The sequence below is a fragment of the Motacilla alba genome, chromosome 8 (assembly GCF_015832195.1).
Source record: "Motacilla alba alba isolate MOTALB_02 chromosome 8, Motacilla_alba_V1.0_pri, whole genome shotgun sequence".
Lineage (NCBI taxonomy): Eukaryota > Metazoa > Chordata > Aves > Passeriformes > Motacillidae > Motacilla > Motacilla alba.
Genome location: NC_052023.1, coordinates 20131710 through 20154254, shown reverse-complemented (window position 1 = coordinate 20154254; position 22545 = coordinate 20131710). Strand labels below are relative to the sequence as shown.

General features: G+C 37.7%; 1 long non-coding RNA gene across 1 annotated transcript in view; it reads left to right on the top strand.

Moving 5' to 3' along the window:
- Window positions 1-22545, top strand: part of LOC119703925 — a 112656-nt gene that overhangs the window by 80791 nt on the left and 9320 nt on the right. The window contains exon 13 of the long non-coding RNA XR_005257793.1: window positions 11291-11405. This is a non-coding gene — a long non-coding RNA (uncharacterized LOC119703925). The remainder of the gene's footprint in view (window positions 1-11290; window positions 11406-22545) is intronic.

Sequence of the window (22545 nt, the reverse complement as noted above, 5' to 3'; positions counted from 1 at the left end):
GGGGTGGCAGTTCTGCTTTGTGGTGCCACTGCCAGTTCTGCTGCTGTTCCTGCACCATCTCTAAACAATGTATTTTGAAAATTGACAGATCTCTTTTAAGTAGAGTTTTAGCCCTACTGGATATTGTGAAATAGTAGTGGCATGAGATGATGCTTTTTATATTTTGTCTTCAGTTTCTTGATTATTGTGCTGAAAGCAGTCTGCAGATTTTAAATTTCAGCTGATGGATGAAACTGTACAGCTGAAGAGACACAGCACACGTGACAGATTTGCAATAGGTTTGTTCATCTTCCTGTGCTAAATGACTGAACATCAGCCAGTAGTGAAATGGCATTAAAGGTCTAGGTCTAGTGAGCTGGCAAAGAGATATTCCTGAAACACTAGGAGATGGGAGGTTTTTGGTAGGAATTATTGTACTATTAATCGGCAAATGTTATGGCAATAGGTCTAGTGTCTCTTCTTTGGGGAATCAAATAGAAGGATTTAATTGTTTTATTTTAATTCATTCTGTGCCTCAGCCTAACCTATAGAATTTGGAGAGAATAGGAATGGATGATTCAAGTTTTATTATCTTCTTCTACATTGGCAGGTATCCTATAATGGAATTTTCTTTCCAGTTGTCAGCAGCTTCAAATCTAAAACTTGATTTTTTTAACATTTTCATTGGATGAAAATGCAATTGACAGGGAGAAAATATTGTCTGAAGAAAAGTTAAAAATTACTTCTGGAAAAAAAAATTATTGCTGTAAGCCTAAGAAAAAAGCAGCAAAACTCTAATAGGACTACTTAAATATAAATATAGTAGTATCAGATTAAAAGAAAATCCTTAAAAATTAATCTATAGACATGGAGTTTCCATGTACAGACTTCACACAAAGAAAGAAGAAAAACTTTGAAACTTTCACCTCCCTTGGTGAAGTAACTTCATTATCTCTTATCATTTTTGATCTTAAGAACTTTATTTTGAATGTTTTGTCCTGAAGTGCCTTAAGGACCATAAACAGAGCTGTGTTATCTGTAATGTTTCCTGTGGCTTTTTCTACAAGTCACTGTCACCATCCGATTGAAAGAATAACATTGTCCCCACACCACACTATGTGTGTGCTGTTTGTGGCAATCAATTTGGTATAGCATGAAATGGAAATGAGGGAGTTCTGTATCAGGTGTCTGCTGTTGTATAAAGGAGGGGAGACCTTCCAAATCTCTAATCTGAAGCTCTGGAATTCTGGCAGGCTGATGAGCTGAAGGAGAACAAAGCCACAGGCATAGCAGAGGCAATAATCTTGTGCTCAGTTTCGTGTGTGCTGAGAGAATAATGTGGCAAAATGCTGGACACAGATCTTGTAAGGAGGGAACTCCATGGGCTTCCAGGGGCTCTGTTGGTCCTTAAAGCAGCACATCTGGTGGTGACCAGGCTCTGCTGATTTTTAAGCATGCATTCCATTTCAAAAAGACTTAGAGTCTGTATTTAGAATCAGGTAAATTTCATGTACACAGAAAAATAAAATGACCCTTCAATTATCTGCTTAAGGCCTTTACTTAGGTTTTAGGCTTTGCATATTGCATTTTCTCCAGAGAGATGCAATTCAATAATTACATCACTAGCACTGCTACAAAATGAGTTATAAATTTGCATATTCAAAAATTGCACATTCAAAAACATAATACAGAAAACAATGTTTGATTAAAACAAAGCAGTGTTTGATTTAAATGTTTGTTGCAGATTTTTTTTAAGCCACTTTCAACAAATATTTAAAGACCTCTGTTAAAAACAAAATAACAGAGTAACTTGTGATCATGAGAAGGAGTCACTGTAGTCTTTGTTATAGAAATATTAGAAGTGAGAAAACTCGTGGGTTGAGATAAAGACAGTTTAACAGGTAAAGCAAAACAAGGGACTAGTCCCCTGCTTCCCCTGGGCAGGCAGGTGTCCAGGTGCCCAGGCAAGCAGGGCTCCATCACGTGTAGGGGTTGCTTGGGAAGGTAAAAGCCTCTCTGTGCTGAGCATGGCTCCATGTAGTGTGGCACATCCCTGGGGTCAGCTGGGGCCAGCTGTCCTGGTTGTGCCCCCTCCCAGCTCCTTGCATTCCCCAGCCTCCTCCCTGGTGGGGAGCTGCAAGGAGCAGAAAAGGCCTTGGCTGCTCACAAGGTCTGCTCAACAATAACAAAAACATCTCTTATACCATCACCACTGTGTTCAGCACAAATCTAAAGCAGTCCCACAGCCACTGCTGTGAGGCAAACTGACTCTACTGCAGCCCAAACCAGCACGCTCAAGGCTCCACTGAAAGGAGCAGTGGTGAAAAACAGAAGGAAGGCATTGCCTGCATAGGTATAATGCAGATGATTCCCTGCTTCATGGAACAGAATAATCTGGAAAATCACAGTGCTACAGGAGAGAGGAGATGATAAAGAAACAGGAAAGTGATCGTATTTACTACGATGTGGGCCATTTATAATTTAAGATAAATATAAATTTATTATTTTTAAGCATGTCTAATATTGTTGGGCTCTTTGGCTTTATGTCTGAACAGGCAGCTTTCATCTGACTTTTGGAGCATTTCAGGTGGATAAGTAAACTTTCCAATTTGCATCAAGGAAAGCCACAGCACAATGACTTTATGGAGGCTGTAAAATATGTATTTTATTCTTTCTTTTGAAAGACTGCTCATCACTAAAGCTCTTCTTAAAACTTTAAAGCAGATTGCTTGCGACATGAAACACGAGGTTTTAAGATGACATTGCTGTGCTGTAGAAAGTCTTTATAAAAGTGCAGGTGTAAGAAAAATTTGATCTGTTATTACCCTAACAAGTCACATTTGTCTGCTAGCTTTAAAGCTTCTTTTAATCACAGGTCATAGTCTTTGATGTTTATGGTTACCTTTCATCCCTTTTCTCTTCTCTGCCTTCCTTACATGCCATAACCATAATTCTCAGGGCTGCTAAATCCACACGTCAGACATTTTTTATTTGTGTACTCAGAAATAGTTTTACAATTTAAACTTCATTGCAATTTTGCAATTCTAATTTTAGTATAAGTAGTGACTGAACTGTTGTTTTTAACCTTTGTCTTTAAATATTTCTCTCTATATACCTAAGGTTTGTTTTTATTGCTTATTGGGTGATTTTGTTTCAGCTTATTACACTTTTAAAACAGCTAACAAAACCTTTTAATGACTTGTTAATTAAACACTAACTCCTCCAAAGCTTTATAAAGGACCTGTACATGGACTAAATTCTGCCATTTGGATTATTTGATATGGATATCTTCGCCATGGCACTGGTGCTGATGCCTTTTCTTCTCCTCCTCAAGGGTCCGTCCATCATACCTGGCATTCATCATCTCCTATTGCTCCCATTTCACTGGGATTACTCTTACAGCAAAGTGCAGCCTAGCATAAAGTAGATCTCACTCCTCCCTCACCCTCTGTCTGAGGATACATCCAGGCAGCAAATGAAGCACATTGACCATGAATCAGCATTAGAGGACTTGGATAATGTGCCACAAACCTGCCGGGGCTTGTGGTCAAAGCAGTGCCGTGAATTGATTTTGGAGTGTGTGGCACAAAGGCCAGCAGAGCAGATAGCCAGTGAATTTACAGAAAGTCACAAAGCTCTGACTCTTACACCTAGTTTTTAGCTGCATCTGGCCTTTAGTGTAAGACTGTATCTTACATCTGTATTTATCGTGGACTAGGTGAGGGACCATTAGAGCATTTTAAAATGTCGTCTCCTTTAATCCTTCGGTTGTAATCGTCCCTAACAACAGGAGCCTTAGAAAGTAACTGCATCAAGTGTTTATTGCAACAGAGCAGAAGTTATGCTGTTCATTCAACTATTAAAAATGGGGCCTACATTTGGAATGTACTGGCTCTGCAGATCTCAGATTCATTCAGTCAGAAGCATTTGGTACCAGGGATCAATTGATGAAAATTAGAGAAACAATAGGTGGCTCTGAGCTTTTTCACTTCTTTTTTTCCTGCCCAGTTGACAGCAAAATCCTACAATAATGGAGTGAGCTACAATGGCATCTAATGATTTTCTGGGAAGCGGGGAGTACACTTCAGCAGGGAACCAGAAGCCATGCCATACTGATGCTTTATATGCTAAAGTTTAAAAGCTGAAACCCCAGCAGCTGAAGACTGAGACATGCTGAGGAGGGAAAAAGCAGTCCTGCATTTCTTCACCAACTCATATTTTACTAAAATTTATAACGTTCTAATTTCAAAACATCAAATAAACATATGAAATGGGGAGATGTTAAGGCTGATTTTAATCCAAATTAGGATTATAGACTGCAGGAAATTACTTCTTGGACGCTATGTCAGACATCCTTGGTTAGTCAAGCAAATTTCCTAGGCTGTTATTTTCAATAATTTTAAATTAAGAAGACTTAGTCTTTTTTTAAAATACAAAAAATTAAGTAAAACATATATTACAAATTAATAATAGTTCCTAAAAAATTGCAAAACAAGCTATGGAGAAACAGAGTGACAGAAATTCAGCCTTTCCACTGAGTTGCACTTCCCAGGCCACCTGGAGGTAGAGCTCAGGCTGCCCTGGGCTTTTGGCAGCTAGCTACAAAGGGTCACTCCTGAAGGCAGGGGTTGGTTTCCCCAAGACACCCCACCAGGGGTCACTTCCTTACTCCTCAAGACAAGTACCTTGTTGGATGGCTTGGGCATCCAGGCTGCCTGCAGAGGGTGGCAAATACATGCCAGGACACAGACGATCCCCTGCCCCTTGGGAAATAGCAGGAGGCAGCACTTCTAATATTAGAGCATCCAAAATGATGCTGAATACTTGTGCAGCCAGGATCTGCATCAAGTTGTCAGACACAACAAGATAAAACATTGCAAAAAAAAACTAAAAAAGAAAAGTCTACCTTGGGCAGTACTGTTTAGTCACCTCTTAAAAGCCTGGGCTTAATTCTAGTACCTTTTGCTTGAAAGAGGTCAGACCCAGAATTTTTACCAATGATCTCATACAATTGTCTTCCTTGGCGGGGGGGATCATCTTTCCTGTCTAGAAATTTATATGCATTTGGAAATGTCACGTTCCCCCAGTGCATTCCTCCATTTATTCACACTGAAGTTCTCCATCTGTGTATCAATACCATTATGAGGAGATTTCTCTGAGTAGAGCCAGACATGTGCACCTGCTCTGCCTTTCTCAAAGCTAGTGAGGAGGTACTCTGTTTACTATTAATATTTGTAGCAGGCAATAGTAGGATTTTAATAGTGATTGCTTTGAGCATAAACAGCTGATTTCAAAATTAATTAGATCCTGTGATCATTCTTCCAACCTTTGAAAATCTTGCTGCTAAATGAAAAACATTCAGCAACTTAACACCTATTTTCTGGGACCCAGTTTTATCACTTAGCATATTGTTTTGGTCAGTATGTGTAATCTGTGTAAATAAAGGGAAATAAATACGTTCAAAATGGTGGTAGTCTCAGCTTAAATAATTAGTGAGTCAGTTTTTTAGGAACTGCAGTGGGAAGTGTCAGTAAAACTAAGCGCCTTTATAAAAGTCAGCAGATGCTCATACCAACCACACCAGTTTTTCTTGGATTTATTTTTATTTCCCTTTTGTTTAAGTATTAGACATATTGTTTGGTATGTTGTACAATTAAAACAAAAGGAGCATTGCCTCCTATTATAGTGACTAGAGAAATAATTAATTCATTTTAGTAACATGTGTCTTTCCATTATTAGGATTAGTTCTCTAAATAGCCGGATCTAAACCAGAGGAAACAGGCCTAGCACAGCTCCTGGAATAATTTCACATTATTCTCAAATTATCAATAATCTTATACTCCTGACTTTATGACTACTGTGCACAATTACTGTTATAATTGTAAAGATAATTCTTTAATTTTAATTCCACAAAAAAAAAATTAAATTTTCTGATTAATCAAGATACACTGGTCAAGACAACAGCTTTAAAAGCATTCTAAGCATTTGATTAGGTTATCCAATGGGAGTTGAGTTGCACCTGGGGTTTCAGCATCAGTGTTGTATCAATGCGTGGTCAAGAATTAAGGCTTTCTTGTTTGAACTAACAAGAGAACTGCAACAAAAATTTATTCTCCTTTAATTGGTAAGGGCATGGGGAAGGACTGGAATTATTAACTAAACATCTTAAGTAGAAGTTAACTCATCTAGAGAATGAGTTGGGTTTTTCTCAGACCCTTCGGACTTGAATAGAAAAGCATTTTCTGTTCCACATGGTCAGGTGTCTGAAGGAACCCTCATTATCCCTCCAGGACTGTATCACACACAATAGCAGGAGACAAAATCTGCTCATTATGTTTTCATCACTACAGTTTGAAAAGCATATCTCTTGTGCTTCTCTGCATAAAGCCATCAAGTATTTTAAATGTTAATGGATCTTAATGAGGATAATTTCATATACCCTTTTTGTGGTTTCTTTGAAAATTAATTGTTGCTCTGTTCTTTAGATGACTTGGATCATTCACTTTGAGTGACTTGTAATGAGAAAACTACCACTAATACTTTATTTCTTCAAACTGTTAGGAGAATGTTTTCAGGTACTGACATGAATCTGCATCTTTGCCAGATGATGAAAATTACTTCTGCTCCCTGTTTGTCTCTCTCACTAGAGATCTTAGAATTTGAGTTTGGTAAATTTGCACATTGCTCTTTTATTCCTTTGATATTTGAAGGCTTGATCACCTTTCAGATAGAGGAGGAATAGGCAATTTCTCAGAATGTATTTTGTATTCTACTAGATTAGGTCCTGTGAATATCTGATCTGTGCTTTCCCCACTTGGGCATGATCCTAAACAAGCATCTCCGACTCCCTGCCTGTTTGCTCTGGTGCTCACATAGACTTGTGTTTTCTGTCAAGTAAAATGCTATACATTGATGCTGTTATGTATATGAATATCAAACTCTCATTACCTGTCTCTTTGTTTGCAAAAGGTTTTCCAAGGAAAGAGAAAAACTGATTCAAACCATGATGAAAAAGCTTTTGAATTTTTTTTTTGCTATTTTATCTCTGGCAGCATGTCTTTGCTGTCTACTTTGGATGCACATTTTTGAGCATAAAATACCACGTGAAGTGCTAACATTTGGTGGAATCTTGTAAATTTAATTTGGTTTTCACATGGGATGTAGAAATCAATAGAAAAATATATCTGTGTTTACCTAAAATGTTTTAACATCAAATAACAAAGGTCTATTGATATGGCAAATGCAGGGCAAATTCAATAAGAAATACAAAAGGGTAGCATAGGGATTTGAAAACATTCTCATGTTGCACAATGTCGTGTTAAATCATATTTCATAATAGGAGAATAATGCAATGGTAACTGCAGATGATGTCCTGCAAGGTAGGTGATTTGGGAACAAGTATTGGCAGGTCTGTCTTGTCAATACTGTTTTGTCCTACTGCCAGTTCTGAGAAGAAAATGTAAGCCAGGTTAAGATGTATGCATGGTTGTTATTTGGTAAAAGGATCTTTTTCTGTATACAGAAAATGATAACTCTTGTTCCATGGTGCCAACTTAGAGGTGTTTCATTTCTGGGTCTGATAGAACTGCTGTAGAAAATTACAGATTGGCCATGTTATATTGCAACAGCTTCATTTTCTTTATGAGAGTGACTGAAGTTGTTGCTTATATGTATCCTAAGGATTATTCATAGTTATAAAAGGTGAAGATAAGCAGTACAACAGGGGCAAATGAGACCTTAAGTCTATGACATGCTTTCTTTTGTTCTTTTCTCTGATTTAGTAGTAGAAAAATGCTAAAAGAATTGCCACCAATATTTATATTTGATTGCTTTAGCTGTTTTTTCTCTGACAAATTTCTTTAACTCTTTTCATCTCCTAGTCAGTGCCATTAATTCACTATCATATTTGAACTTTGCTTATGCCTAAGTCTTCCTTCTTCAGTCTTCACATATTTTCTTGCAAGTATGTGTCTGTTCAGACGCATACTTCGGCAGAAAGGGTTATGAAATTGCAACTTCTTGATAAAATTAAATTAAATTATTTTGTGGAAATGCTTGGAATTAGCATGGTCCACTTGGATCCAAGCTGGGAACAAAACTATCCGTCATTCATGGAATTCTTTTCTCTTTTTACTTGCTCTGTTTGCTGTAGTCTTTTGTTTGGTTGTACTGAACTGTGCCACTCATAGAGAAAATGAGCTTTAGTGTTGAGAAGCTTTATTTCTAACATTCAGTACAACAGCAACAATAATTAAAATGTTATACTATTTAATACCAATAATTTCATGTGTTCCCAAAATGCTTTAGTAACTTTAGATTTGGACTAGTTCAGCTCTTCTTGGATAAAACTCTCACAAAGTTAAAATAATCCTTGCTTGTTTAAGAAAAAAAAAAAAGTAAGCATACCTTATTCAGATGGGAACTTAGAGTGGAATTTATTTCCTCATTTAAAATTCAGGTATGACATTGCTTCTACTGTCCATACTTTTAAAATGGCATGGACAATTTTTAATGATCACGGAAGTGCACACTTCGATATGATGCCTTTTCCAACAACAGTCTTGCTGCTACACTGTCTGTCTGTCCTGGCTATAGGGCGTCTGTCTGCTTGGCTCCTGGGAGCAGAGGGCTGCAGAGATGGCTGAGATACAATATCTTGTGCTTCAGTCTTCTAAACGAATCAGAAAAAATCTAGGCAGAGGTTAAGCATCAACTTTTAAATACAGATGGGCAAGTGGGTATGGATTGGGCTGAGAAGTGTAATTGCAGCAAAAAGACAATGTATTACACAAAGTGCTAAGTCGGAAGAGGAGATGCTAACCTAAAATTTGGCTGATTTATAACATATATCAAGACTTTCTGAAACTTTAAATAGATTATTTTTCAATCTCCAACTCTTTCAGAATTGGAGACTGTACGACTGCCAGATCCACAGCTTGACCTGCTATTATTTCCTTAGGAGCCTTTTATTTGAACACAGCATCCTTCAACCGTTCAAGAGAAGACCTTGAACTCTGCTTCTACTCATAGCAGAGGTTATGCTGAGAATACTTTTGATAACACTTCTTTTCTTCTTGGGATGCTTCTAGAATACATCTGCTACCAGTTTCCTTGGAGACTGACATGCAGTCACCACAATGGCTCTACAGCACCTGTAAATCAAACTTCAAAAGGAGACACTGTCCTTGTTAGAGGAAATGGTATGCATGGTGGGGAAAGAGGAGAGCTTTGCTTTCCCCTTGTCTTCCAGAGGATAAAATGGCTGTAGTGCTATAGAGAGATTGAGATTATGTCAGAGGGTGAAGGCTGGGTAGGCTGTGCAGCAGTCTTCAAACGGTTATCAAAAAATAGCATTGGACTGCATTTAATTTGTAGAGAATAAGGCCTTATTTTGCAAATGGATTTGTGAATGCAGTAGTTATGGAGACAATTGTATATGTATCATTAAGAGTTTAGATGTGAAAAAGATGCATTAGTAATTCTGACAATCTTGGGCATCTTTTTAGCAAATTCTTTTATCACAGATCCTGTAATCTTCATGTATCCCTTTTATGTACCATTCCTGCATGAAGAGATAGGGCCAGTACACTTGTGAGGACATGAGCTTGAACCTGTTTTCTCCAATTCAAACACTTTATCTTTCTCCTCTGTCCTTTGCAGTGTGGTTAAGGGATATGTCCTAATGGTTTCCTATTCCTTTCCCTTATGTCAATGTTTTAAAATGTTATTAGTTTTGGCAGCTATAAATTTGGTCAACATTTAGCTTCCCAGCTCTCACACAGAAACAAAATTAAAGGACATATTTGCTTTTAGATAAGCTACCGATTCAAAAAGGGCTGAAAATAAATAATTGGAGTCTCAACTTAGGAACAGGTGGTATATTACAAGGGGAGAAAAAAGGTTTCCCATTGGAACAGACACATGGGAATTCAGGTGAACAACACTTGGTCAAATAATAATGATATGTATAATCCTTATTATTCCACTTTAGAATGAGTACTGTTATTGCCAATGTCAACATCCAGATTTCCTGTGACTTCACTTTCAGTGTCAAGTTTCTAGAGTAAATCCACAGCTAAAAATTGCCAGCGGTAGATACAAACAATTTAACAAACATATCAAATGTCCTTCACAGTCTGAGCAAATTTTAAGAGCATGATGCTCAAATATTTGATTAGATAGTGCTGTGGGATGTTCATGTGCTGAGCCTGCTGACTGAGATCCTTTTGACTGCTTACCCTTTGCTTTGTAAGGGAGGGGGACAGGGGAGCCCCCAAGGTTAGAGTAAATTATAGCTTTTCATGGCATTTCTAAGTGAAAATGGAGTCAACTATCCTGCGATTTCATAATCCATAGCTTCGAAATCTGCTAATTGACACCTACAACAATGAGTAAAGCTACAGCTGAATGAAATTTGATCAAATGTGGTGCATAGCCATGGGGCAGTCCTAATTCTTGTGGTTTTTTCTGTGGTCTCCCATTAGTCTTCAATGATGTTAGGACATGGCCATCTTTTCTTGCCTCCTCTCAGGCCTCTATCAGTCACTCCTTAAGTCTTCTAGGGGTTATGCAGAATGAATCTGTTTCATCCCCTGAGAGGCTTTATCATGCCTGCATATGATGTTGCATGTTTGCAGATTGAGTTAATCCTCACTTCAATTTTCCTCCCACACCCTGCAGTTTTCAAAATGCCTCACTGGGACTGGGTGCAGGTATCAAATCTTTTGTGATCAGGTCAGCTTTACCTCAGTTCCTAGGGTAGCAATGGTCTGGCTGGAAAGTTTTGGTCGGTAAATCTCACAATAGCCATGTTGCCTGCAAATTGTGTGGAATGAGTTGTAATTTTTAATGAACTACTAAAGGCCGTCCAAGGCTCTCTTCTATGGAGAGGACTACACAGCCTGTCTACTCACACATACTCTACATCTCCTCTGACTCAGTTTGGGGACACCTGAGCATAGATCACATGGCAGATGTATATCTGAGTGGATGCTTAAAAGGAAAGATCCTTTAATGCCCCTTGGATGAAAGCAGCAAGGAAAAAATCCAGAGCTCCAGAAACCATCAAACATCTCATAGCCTTCTTGCAGGCCCACGATGAGGCAGTAGCAGAGGGTAGGAGGTAGTCAGATGAATGGTTTCTCAGCCTGATTTCAGAATGATTAATGGCAGCCATTCTTGCCTCACAAGAACAATATACAAAGCACAGCTCAGCCCCCACTGAATCACCAAGCTGTTCCTTCTCAATTACTCTTTGGGTGTCATTCAGGCCTACATACTTATTTCCACTATAATTTTATTTTTGTCGTAGGTTGCTACAACACTCAGTGTGCGTGCACACACTGTTGCTAAGAGCTCTGCTACGTGTCACTTGCCAGCATTCTACAAGGAAGAAATTAAGGTGTCCATCATAAAATATATGTTTGGTAAGTCATTGATGCAGGCTGAAAACACAGAGCCCCAAATACAGCTTGTCTATTACAGTCAAATAAGGCATAACTGGTGGTTTGAGAACCTGTTATGAGTGGTGCACTGATGAAATGTGAAAAGCTCTCAAGAAATTAATTCTATCACTCTCTGTACCCTGATTTTGTAGCTACATGAATCTGGACTGTTTGTGAACTTGTATGCAGTCCTAGGGGTCAGAATGACAACTTCTATCATTTCCCTCCAAGTTTTTAGGTTGTTACATATGAAAATAATTTGCACATTATAACAGACATGAAACTATTTGAAGAACTTTATTAAATGCTCAACATAAAAGGATTTTGCCTTCCCTTCATGTACAGGCTAAACTCTCAGTAGTATTAGTGAAACTTACATGTGTTCCATGAAGAGAAAATAGGACCACAGTTTGTAGGGGGAAGACTTGAAAGAAAATAAGGTTCTTAATTATAAATAAGATTTATGGTAATAAATACTACAGATGTGCCATGAAAAAAAAACAAACCTGAAACCCACAGTACATACTAAGTAAACAAATTATTTTAAATTAAGTACTTAGATAGTAGTAGCTTGTTTCTAATTTTTTTCATATATTCATATGTTTTTTAGTACCCACAGATCTTATCTAGGTGGACTCTTTGTTATATTTAATGCTGTATAAATATGTAATGAAATTACTTACTCAAAGATATTGAAGTATTAGTTTTATTTATAGCCCAAGCCAACCCTATTGTCTACAACACTGAGTTCCTACATAAGTAAAGTATTTGCTATTGATTTCCTACAAGCTTCAGTAAAACATTAAATAAACTAACTTTCCTTGCTGGGTGTGGTTATATGACTTAGCCACTAACACTTGTCCCTGTTTATTAATTAGTGTCCCTAATGTACCCTTGGATAATCATGTATAGAGGAAACAGCATCTGTCACTTAGCTCAAGTCAAAGTTGACAGAACAAATCTAGTTATTAGAATTGTTAGGGACACTTTTATTCTTGCAGTTTTTCAATTCTGTCCTGCCAGAAAATAGGCATTTTTTCCTCATCCAACTGAAAACTAGCTGAGCAGGACTAATTGACAACTGATTTCAAGAGTAAAGAAAATTTATAGTATATTTTCCAGGATGTAAGAAAATAAAATTCTGGCCTAAATCAGGAATTTCATAATTTGAAAAGATTCTTCCATGATTGGAATCAAAATCTTGTAATGATGGAATATTTCTGAGCAGTAAAAATAATTTTGATAGGTGATGAACAAAATGACAGTTTATTACTATAGTGAGGGATCTCTTTACTTTTTAATATCTTGTACAACAGCAATTCTTTAATGTTTCAGATGCAGTTTTATTGCTGCTATGGTTACTGTTGTCACTTGTATGTATGTCTATACTGGTTTGTATAATCCATGAAAGGACAGCAAACCTGGACTCGTAATCTATATGAAATCATGTATCAGTTAGCCACAAAATTTACCACAATGGAAATAAATATATGATCCCACTTTGATTTTTGTATTAAAGAATAGTGGGGTGGGTTGATTCCCTTGGTGTGGTTTATTTTTAATATCAAGTGCAAGGAATGGAAATGAGTGTGGATTTCTGAGTAGGGAGCTTTGACTCTCTGGATGCTCAGAGGGGGCACCAGAGTTCTTGGGGAGAGCTTGCAGGGATGGGACAGGGACAGCCCATGCTCCCCAGCCGGGTCATGTGTGACAGACCAAGAGGCTGGCAGCTGCAGCAGCAAAGGGGGAGCTTTGGCTCTTGTTCTCTGGCAATTATGCCCTATTGCAAGGTTGAACTCATCTGCCTGACTGCTGGACTAGATCCAAAGGAAGAAGAAGCCTTCACAGGCCATATGTTCTGTTTTTAAAGAATAGCAGGTCAACAATTGCTAAGCTATTCCTGTTTGTACCTCAGGGCCTTCTGGAGAGCTTGACATGTCTGGGTGACTCTTGCATGACTTCAGCTATCACATTTGATAAGGCAAGCAGAACCTCATGATTAAAATTTCCCTTTCTACACTGCAGCCATGTGCTTTTTGTTGGAATCTGTTGGGACGCCGTTTCTTTGAAGCTCTTTTGTATCTCCTGTAACTGTCTGACAAGATGGTTGCTCTAGGGTGGTGCTGGTGGCACATACCAGCTGTTGGACCCCTCCATTTATCCTCTACATCCTTCCCTGTTTCCATTTGGTCCTTACAGCAAGATATTGTAAAAGTAGCAACACAGGGACATTTTAGCAATTCTGCTCTACCAAGCAAGTCCTACTAAACCAGCAATATGATACACTTTAAACTCTCTTGCTTCTTTATGTATTATAGAGCTGGGACAGAACACCAGAACAACAAAAAGAGGACTTCTTTCCATCCAGCCACCAGCTCAGTTGGTAGCAGAGATGTTTCACTTGATCACTGAAGCCAGCAGGGACTGAGGTCCATTTCTGAACAGCTCTGTCCTGCATAAAAGCCATTTCTGTTTTTCAAAAGGTTTCAATATTAGACAAAAAAAAAAAAAATTGGTAAGATAGAAAAGAGTTCTCATTAAAAGTGTTCATAGAACTGAAGTTCTAAAGTATTTGTATTCGTGCCTTCCCTGCTGCTGGCTGTTCTGGAGAATCAGGACAAGCTAATTTGCTCATTGTTTGCTGGGGACAGAAAGTAATGTAAGTAAAGTAGGAAGTTCCAAAGCACATCACTGACTTACAGCCAGTTCAGAAACTTTTTGCAAATTGTTTATGTTATTATTCCCAATGCCAGTTAATTGAACTGCATAATTCTTATTGACGCTGGCGTAACTAATGTATTCCCCTCCAGGATGTGTCTATTGGTGTTGTGAGCCTTGGCCATTACCTTTTTTAATCCATTCTTTGGATGAGTTGCATATTTATTTGACATCCTTTTGGATTTTTTTCTCAAACTGAGCAAGTTTGGTTTAAACAGATATGTAGATGGTGGAGTGCAAGTTAAAGTTATAGCTACTGACTTTTATTTTAATAAATTTGTCCTGAATACCTGGGATTTAAATATTTCCTTTCAGTACTATGTGGTTAATGAATCTATATTACTGACAGTTTTCAGTATAGCTATTGAAATCAAGCTGACTTGCTTTTAAAAGAGAAGATTTCAAAAAATTAATCAAATTATGAACAAATAAAAAGGGTTTCAAAACATTTTTCCAGGAAATGAGTTCATGACCAGAGAGAACCAGAATAGAGAGAACATCTATACTTTTACAAAAAACAGTATTTAAATTATACTTATAAGGAAAACAAGTTGAAATTAAAAATAAAAATAAAGAAAAATTAAAGAAAAATGAATGGAGGGGGGGAATCAGTAAAGACAAAGTATTATCTAATCCTCTTGATTTTCTAGGATAGCTGCTGGTACAGGCAAATGTGATTTTTACCCCTTTTGGTAAGCAGCCATTGCAGAGTTAATTAGTCTCCAGTGTTGGCAAGTGGGTGGCATTTACCTTTGTAATAATAGGTCTGTCTCTAAAGTGGAGATAGCACAGGTCATGATTGTGTGCCTTATCTTTTGAGGCAGGAACAGTAAAGACTCTGTAAATGGGTTTAAGCAGAAAGTTAACTAAAAGCATTTTGGTGTGTCCCAAGAATGTCGTTTGTTCTAATTATAGAATGGCAAATATCAAGTGGAAAGGATGCTGTGCTGGGGTGGTGGGAGTGACTCAGTGCTCACTATTCACTGCAGAGCAGGCTGTCAGAAAGTGCCACTTTTCTGACTCACTGCATCTTGTAAATGAAGAAAGAAACATGAGCTATATTCATATTATATTCATCAGTGCCATGTTATTTAATTCCAACAGTGTTTGGAGGATTTGCTCAGCTGCTGAGCCCTTCGAAGTGTTAGGCCCTTGCTTAGTAGTAACAGTAGTAATGCCTAACAGAGTTACTGGCATTTTAGATATAACTGTGGGCTTAAGTGCCCTGCTTAAGCAATAAGAACAATAATGGCAAAAGTAGTGTCCTATTATAACAGAAAGGAAATCTCTGGTTTGGCTCTATTACATGAGTTCCAAACAGACATGCACATACACAAACATTGAAATGAGTTTAATAGAGGACTTGCCATAGAAATAATTCTAATCTGGTCCCCTTCTGAATGCTCGGCTAATTAAACAAAAAAAAAACCAAACTAGTCACCTAGTGAAAAAAACATTAAATGTTATTCTTCCTGAGGAATATTTTTTTCTAAAGAAGCATAGTTGTTATCACATTTCCTTTTGGCATCAGAAAAAGACTTGTAATTCTATAATAGTAATTTTCTATGTAATGTAAACTTTTAACATGTATTTTAGGCTATATATATATATATAAAATTGTGACTAGTATTTCAATGTTTGCTCCTAGCTAGGGGATGTTGAGCAAGACCAGACTCATCACCTGAAGTAATGGATAATTGTGAACTTCTTCCGAGGGGGATCTGAGCCTTTTAAAATCAACTTCCAAACTGTTTTGCTGAGTCATACCTAGAGTAACAGGGAACTTTCTCCTCTGATTTCAGAAACTATGGATAATTTTACCATAAAATTAATACAGATAATGTGTGGAATTTCATTTAACTCTGCTTTTGAAAACCAGATAGTTTTTTTACACTGGGGCTTTGTAAAAAGCAAAGCAGCTTTGTAAACTAATTGTATGTTATGTTGAAGAACCAGTCAATGGCTGAGTTGTTAGTGATATATATTTCTTTAAAATTTTCCCTTGAAAAGCCAATCAGCTCTTCTAATTTTTTTTCCTATACAAGGCTCTATTATTTTTGTCCAAATTTTACAGTATTGTCCACAATGGCCAATATGCTGGAAGGCCTCTTTGGAAGAGGTCTTTGGAAAAAATCTGTAAGCAATTTATTTCATTTTGAAAATGGAATGTATAGAGGGAAACTGCAGAACAGATGGAAGAAGTGTTATTATAGATTTGCAAACAGTGCAATCAAAGACATAGCTAGTTAGTGCCTGGCAAGATTTTGGCTGTGTTTTTTTTTTTGTCATTTGAGACATCTCTTGCTAAGGATGGATGAAGTGCTTTTAAAAGTGAGATTAGCACCAGCATATATAAATAATTTTTTTGTTTTGTTGTTTATTGTCCATTACATCCCATTGCAGTTGGGTGTATTGCTTTGGTAACAGCAGCATGTTTAAAATACAGACAGCTCAGTGAATGGAGCCATTCAGCAGACTCTCTTTGCCACTACTGATGGTCTGTTTCTTTCTTTGCTTTACTATTCCTCTGGTTGCAAACTGGGCTCAACACTTACCATTTCAGAGGCTGATCTTTAGAGCCTTCCTTTCTGAACTCTGCATGGTTGGATTTAAATGTGGGTAATGCAAATATGTATATGCATATATCTATAGCTATTTATATTTACAGTAAAGGTGGGGGAGCTGTATTTTATGCTAAGACAAGACTAGCATGCTGGAAATAATCTGAAAGATACTGTAACTTCATCTTAAATTTGTTTTAATCTCATTAAGACTGAATACACATTTGTCGGAGTCTCCCCCAGGTCAGGGTGACCCCGAAAGATGGAAAAGTCTCTCCTCCAACCAGTGCCTTCAAAGAAAGACTCACTAGTCTTCAGTCATCCGGTCTCAAGGTTGTTTATTGAATGTTATCTAAAAGATTTTCTCCCTGAGCTGCTGTGGTCTGCTCAGCAGGTCAGCCAGAGGCACCCTGACCTCCCCCGGGGCTGGTGCCATCTTTTATATCATATATTACATATCAAATGTTTATGGATTTTCCCCAATGCCTATTACCCATATTGAATGGTGACTCTCTATTCTAAACCAATCTGTGAGTGCCAGCATCACCATGATGTAACTGTCACCATGAACATGGAGGTTGGGAGGGAGAAAGTCACCATGAACAGAAACAGAAACATCACCATGAACAGAAACAGAAAGTCACCACGAACATGGAGGTTGGGAGGGAGAAAGAAGGAGGACAGGGCACGCCCAAATCCCTCCATCTTAGAACTCCTGACCCCTGTGTACAAAACTTAGACCCCTGTGTACAAGGCTTAAAACCCCCCTGTACAGCACTCAAAAACTCTTCCCTTCACTTTGTGACTACTTCTGCTATAATACCTAAACTTGTGTGGCTTGTAATTCTTCATACAGAGCTGGTGATTTGCTCCATGGGCTGAGATCGAAACCCCACGTGTCTTTGGCTGCATGCCAGGGTCTCAGAGCCCCCTGCCAGGGGCTCGGGCCATCCAGAGCACCCAGAGGGGAGTCCAGGGTTCCGACACACATTTTTAAAAGTGCTGTTGAGCTTTCAAAACTGACTTTGCTCAATTCCTAGTCAATGACTTTCATATACAAGACTTAGGCTACAACTGAGGCATATTTTTACTTTCTAGTTTCCAGGTTCTTTAGAGCCACTTTAGAACAGTAAATTGAGTTGTATTATATTGTTTTTATTATTATCTGTAATCATCATGTGCCTGTTTATCGGTGGATTACATTATCTTAGGGTCCCAGTCACCTTTTATCAGTCTATTCTCTTTAGTGAAGAAACACAGATGTAATTAACAGTGACTTAGGAAGAATAATTATACAGATAACTTATGCAGACACACACACACAGAAGGTAACTCCCAGCAACACTGGTTCTACAGACACAAAGGCAATAATGCATAGCAATAATCAGCAATTTCAGGCTTACTAAGCAAATATGACAGAGAAGTTGATCCCAATTTCTAACAAATCCAAGAAAAGGTTAACAAGTATTTTGATGGTTTTGGATCAAAGCAGAGAGAAAATTCTCAAATATGTGAGCAGTTAACTTCTGTGTATTTTGATTGTCAGTGATTCGGTCATGAATCATACAGTAATTTAATGTTTAGAAATAATATACTGTCTGCTATCACCTTAACAAGCATAGCATTCTGTGGTGCTGTGCAGCATTTTGTCTAAGATAAGGTTATGGTTTATTTGTTGGGTATTTTGATGTTGCAGTGAAGTGTGGTTAACACTGAGGTTTGAGAGTATAATAGCATAAATTTGCTTTATTTTCCTTTTTAGCAGTAATTTCTGTTCCTTTTTCTCTGCTGTGCTTATGATTATTCTTCTGAAAATAATGAAAAAATGGTGGCACCACAGTATGATGATAGACTGGAGACTACTAGTATAAGGAGTCTGAAGAACTGCACTGGGTTGTGGTAGCCAAACAATTTTAAAAAATGCTGCTGGCCAAGGGCATTTATGGATGTGCAACCTGCGAGTCTGATTTTTTTCAAAATTAATTGTGACTATGGTGTAAGTTAAGTGAATATGCACTTGTGGATGAAAACTGTTCCTTCACATCAGCTTTTTTCCTTGTGCATGGTTTCCTTGTAGATGAAACATGTTCCTAGTCTCAGCTCTGCTACTGGCATGTGCTGTTTAGCAGGGAGCTGTGGCACTTCACCATTCCCACCCAGAGGCTGGCAGGGCTGGCAGCACGGGGCAGAACACATCAGTGAGCAGGTGGGATCAGCCACATGACCATAGGAAAAGGGAGGTCAAGGGAAAGATGAAATCCCAGAGCAAGTCTTTCCCAAGAGGTGTGCATGGAAATTCCGGTGTGCCGGCCTGGCCCTGCAGCTGGCTCAGGGCAGGGTAGCAGCACACACCTGGGGAGGGCACTCTGAGCACCTTGGCACTGGGTGTGCTGCAGGGTGGTGTGTGTCCCTACCCTCCCTGCCACCTGAGCTTCACATGGAAGAGCTTCCCTCCCAAGCAGGGCGTGGCTCATGTCACCTCTCATAACCTTATTGCACATGATGGCTTGGTGCCAATTCACACCTCTTAAACTCTATTGCCCGGGAAAACCTAGAAAACAATTTCCCCAAACAATGAGAGTTGTCCCCCTTCCTCCCCCTCCCCACTCCAGTTTTTACATGGAAGAGAAACATTTAAGTATGCCTTTTAAAACATTAGTAGTATAAATCATATGCATATGCTGACTGATTCTATTACCTCATTTTCAATACAAACCTCTTAAACAGAATCCCAGAGGATGCATTTCTGCTTTCATCTCTCAGTAATCAAGCAGAAATATATGTATTTTAGAAGTTTTCACAGACAAGTGCTTAGATTGAATGGTAATTTGCATGTTAGCACACCTGAATGTGTTGTTTCTGACTTTAATTACTCAGTTTTGTACTATTATTCTAATTGTGTTTGGAGTATTTTATCAATAACTTTCCATCAATATTTTTATCAACATTATACTGAAATTGATGGGACCTTGCTTTGTCAATGGAGCCTTTCCACTTTATGGTAATAACCATTGACCTGTGAATTCATGAGAGTAAAAGAATACAGGCTTTACTAGAATTTTGTCAACAGCTCTTGTAAGGGCTTTGGGCTAGATGATCTTGTCTGACCATTATAACTCCACTGATTTTAGCTGTGCTGCTTTGACCCGGATGATCTGGGAATTTTGGGTATTTTTTACCCGAATAAAAAACATCACAGTAATATCTTAAACAGGTGGATTTTGATTACGCTTCTGGTGATGCTAACAGCCTGCAGGAGGCTGGCTGTCAGAACACTGGACTGCTCAGTTAGAGGCAGCAGAATTCACTTTCACAGCTGTTTGCAGCTAGCAGGGAGAAAGAAATTATTTCAGCCAAAGGTAATGCGAGGCAGAAGGCTAATGGCTATCTATTCCTCACAACAAGTACTGAATGTATTACTGTGCTGATTGCTCAAAAAAATTCCCTTGCTCAAGTAAAACAATGCAAATTTTTTGAATTAACTTCAGTAGAGTTTGGTTTATTGACCTATGGCTTTGGAAACTTTTTCTGCCTTTTCTAGCTTTTTAGAAATTCTCAAAGGAAAAGTCTATATCTGCAGCAGATATAATATAAATTTTAAATAACTATTACAACACAATTCTCTGTAACTGCAGACATGAATTTTGATGCTAATCTCTGAATATAATGAACTTTTGTCTGTTATTTTGCTCTCAGATTGATGCTTAGTTCCAGTATCCAGTAGGGCAGAAAAATAACTTATCAGCATTCATTAGATACATGAAACTCAGTGGAATATTTTCCTGTTGCCTATGAAAGTTGCTTTCTAAACTAGGAAAGGATGTATGAAAGGAGAGAAGGCAAAACAGAATTGAAATTGGATAAGAAGCCTTTCACATAGGGGCCATTAGTTATCAAAAGCTATTCTTACATAATGGCTCACTGGTATTCTAAATTTAATACCATGTGTGGGTGACCTCATCATTGCTTCTTACTTAATAATTTAACATCTCTTTTTTTTTGCTGCTGGGACCTAGGTTTCTTAGTTGTAGCAGGTATTTGGGGAGTCTTTGTCCAATTTTTCACCAATAAAAGGAAACGTTTTTCAGACTATGTTTTCAAATTTAGACTGCTTTTCTTCACAAGTCTTATGAGACAGGCTGGTCTGCTGAGGAAAAACAAAGTGAACAAAGAGTCTTTCCTCTGCTCTTTTCCTCCTCGACATAATGGCAGTGCCACGTCAATTTCTGGTTTACTTCAGAGATGTTCATAATTACAGATGAGCTGCCACCCCTCCTCTTGATCTGAAATTGAATTTTGTTATGATTTGTTTTTACATAGGGTGATTTGCTTGATCTGAGTCAGAATGGATTTTTTTTTTTGGGTCTCAGTGGCAGGAGCTCTATGCTTTTTTCCTGCACTTCTTCAAACCAACACCAAGGCAGAATTAGTTTGAACGATTGCAGCTATATAAAACTCAAAATTGTTAAGCATCGAGAGTAATTGAAAAACTGAAAGTCAGATGCCAGAATTGTGTGAGACTTGTGATTTCATTTTCAGATTTTAACCCATGATCCACATCAACTTAAAGGTCAACCCCAAGAATTTTGTGTGTATTTCTAAGGGGTTGGGAGAGGATGTTTTTTCAAAACTGTAATACTTTGCGGACATCCAGTGAGTACCATCCATGTTTTCAATAACAAATCTAAAATTTTTCCTTAACAACTAAATAATACATCCTGACCTCTAAGCACCCCAGTGTCTATCTTTGAAGAGCACAAGACTGATGGATTGAAAGAGGAAAATATGTTCTTATTTTGCATGATACTACTTCAGTAATAGTTAAATAAAATTCCCTGTATTGATCTGGACATGAAAACAAACACCAAGATGGCTTTGTTAACTTAATATATGAATTTAGTGTGTGAATTCAATTAACAATCATAAACAAGCAGGGAAAGCTTAGCTCACCTTCATTTCTAGGTTATCGATGTAAGAAGCAAAAGACTTAAAAGGAATCTAATCTTTTTCCTTTCCCATACTTAAGTCAAGGTAGAGGACTTGTAAACATGCCATGAGCTTTAAACAGTTCACTGTATCTGGACTTCTGAAATAACTTTATTTGTAAAGCATTTTAGAGTTCTGACTTTTGAAGAGACCTCTGAACCTCAGAAATTAACTATGAAAATCTCCATGTTCCTCCTTACTGTTAAAGTTTGTTTAAATTGGAAATTTCCACTTCTTAAGTGGAAAAAAAAGCCCCATATCATAAAGTTGATCCATCAGCTGTTAAATTGGTGCTGATTACTCAGGTAAATTCTGTAATTTAAACCAATTGTCTTAATTAGATTTTAAGTGTCAGAAATAAATTAGAAGCTGCTTAATTTTCCTTTTCACTTAAGAAATACTGTGAAATCGTAGCTGTGACTTCAAAAATGTGGTATAAGAATTATTTTGACTCTCTGGAGTAAAGCTGAGATTACAGGATGTAATGTGCTCTTTCAGTCAGTCTCAGGAAGGGATGTAGAACTCTCTCCTCATGATATGTCACATATATAAAAGAAATTTTAGTCAGTGAATACTATGTTTAAAGAACAACTTCAGCTTAAAGGAGCCCAGGGCTAGCACTGCTCTACAGACCTTACTCTAGATTCATTCTTATTAGTCTTCCAAAATACATATTTGTAAAGAAATGTTTCACTAGAACATATTAAAAAATACATTTTTTTTATTTTGAAAACTTTTCTGTGCTGTTTTAAAGAATTGTTTGCTGTATGTAAATTTTTTATGCAACTGAGCAGAAGAAAATTAAATATCAGAATATTTTTGCTTTAAGGGTAAACAAATTTGATATTCCTATACAA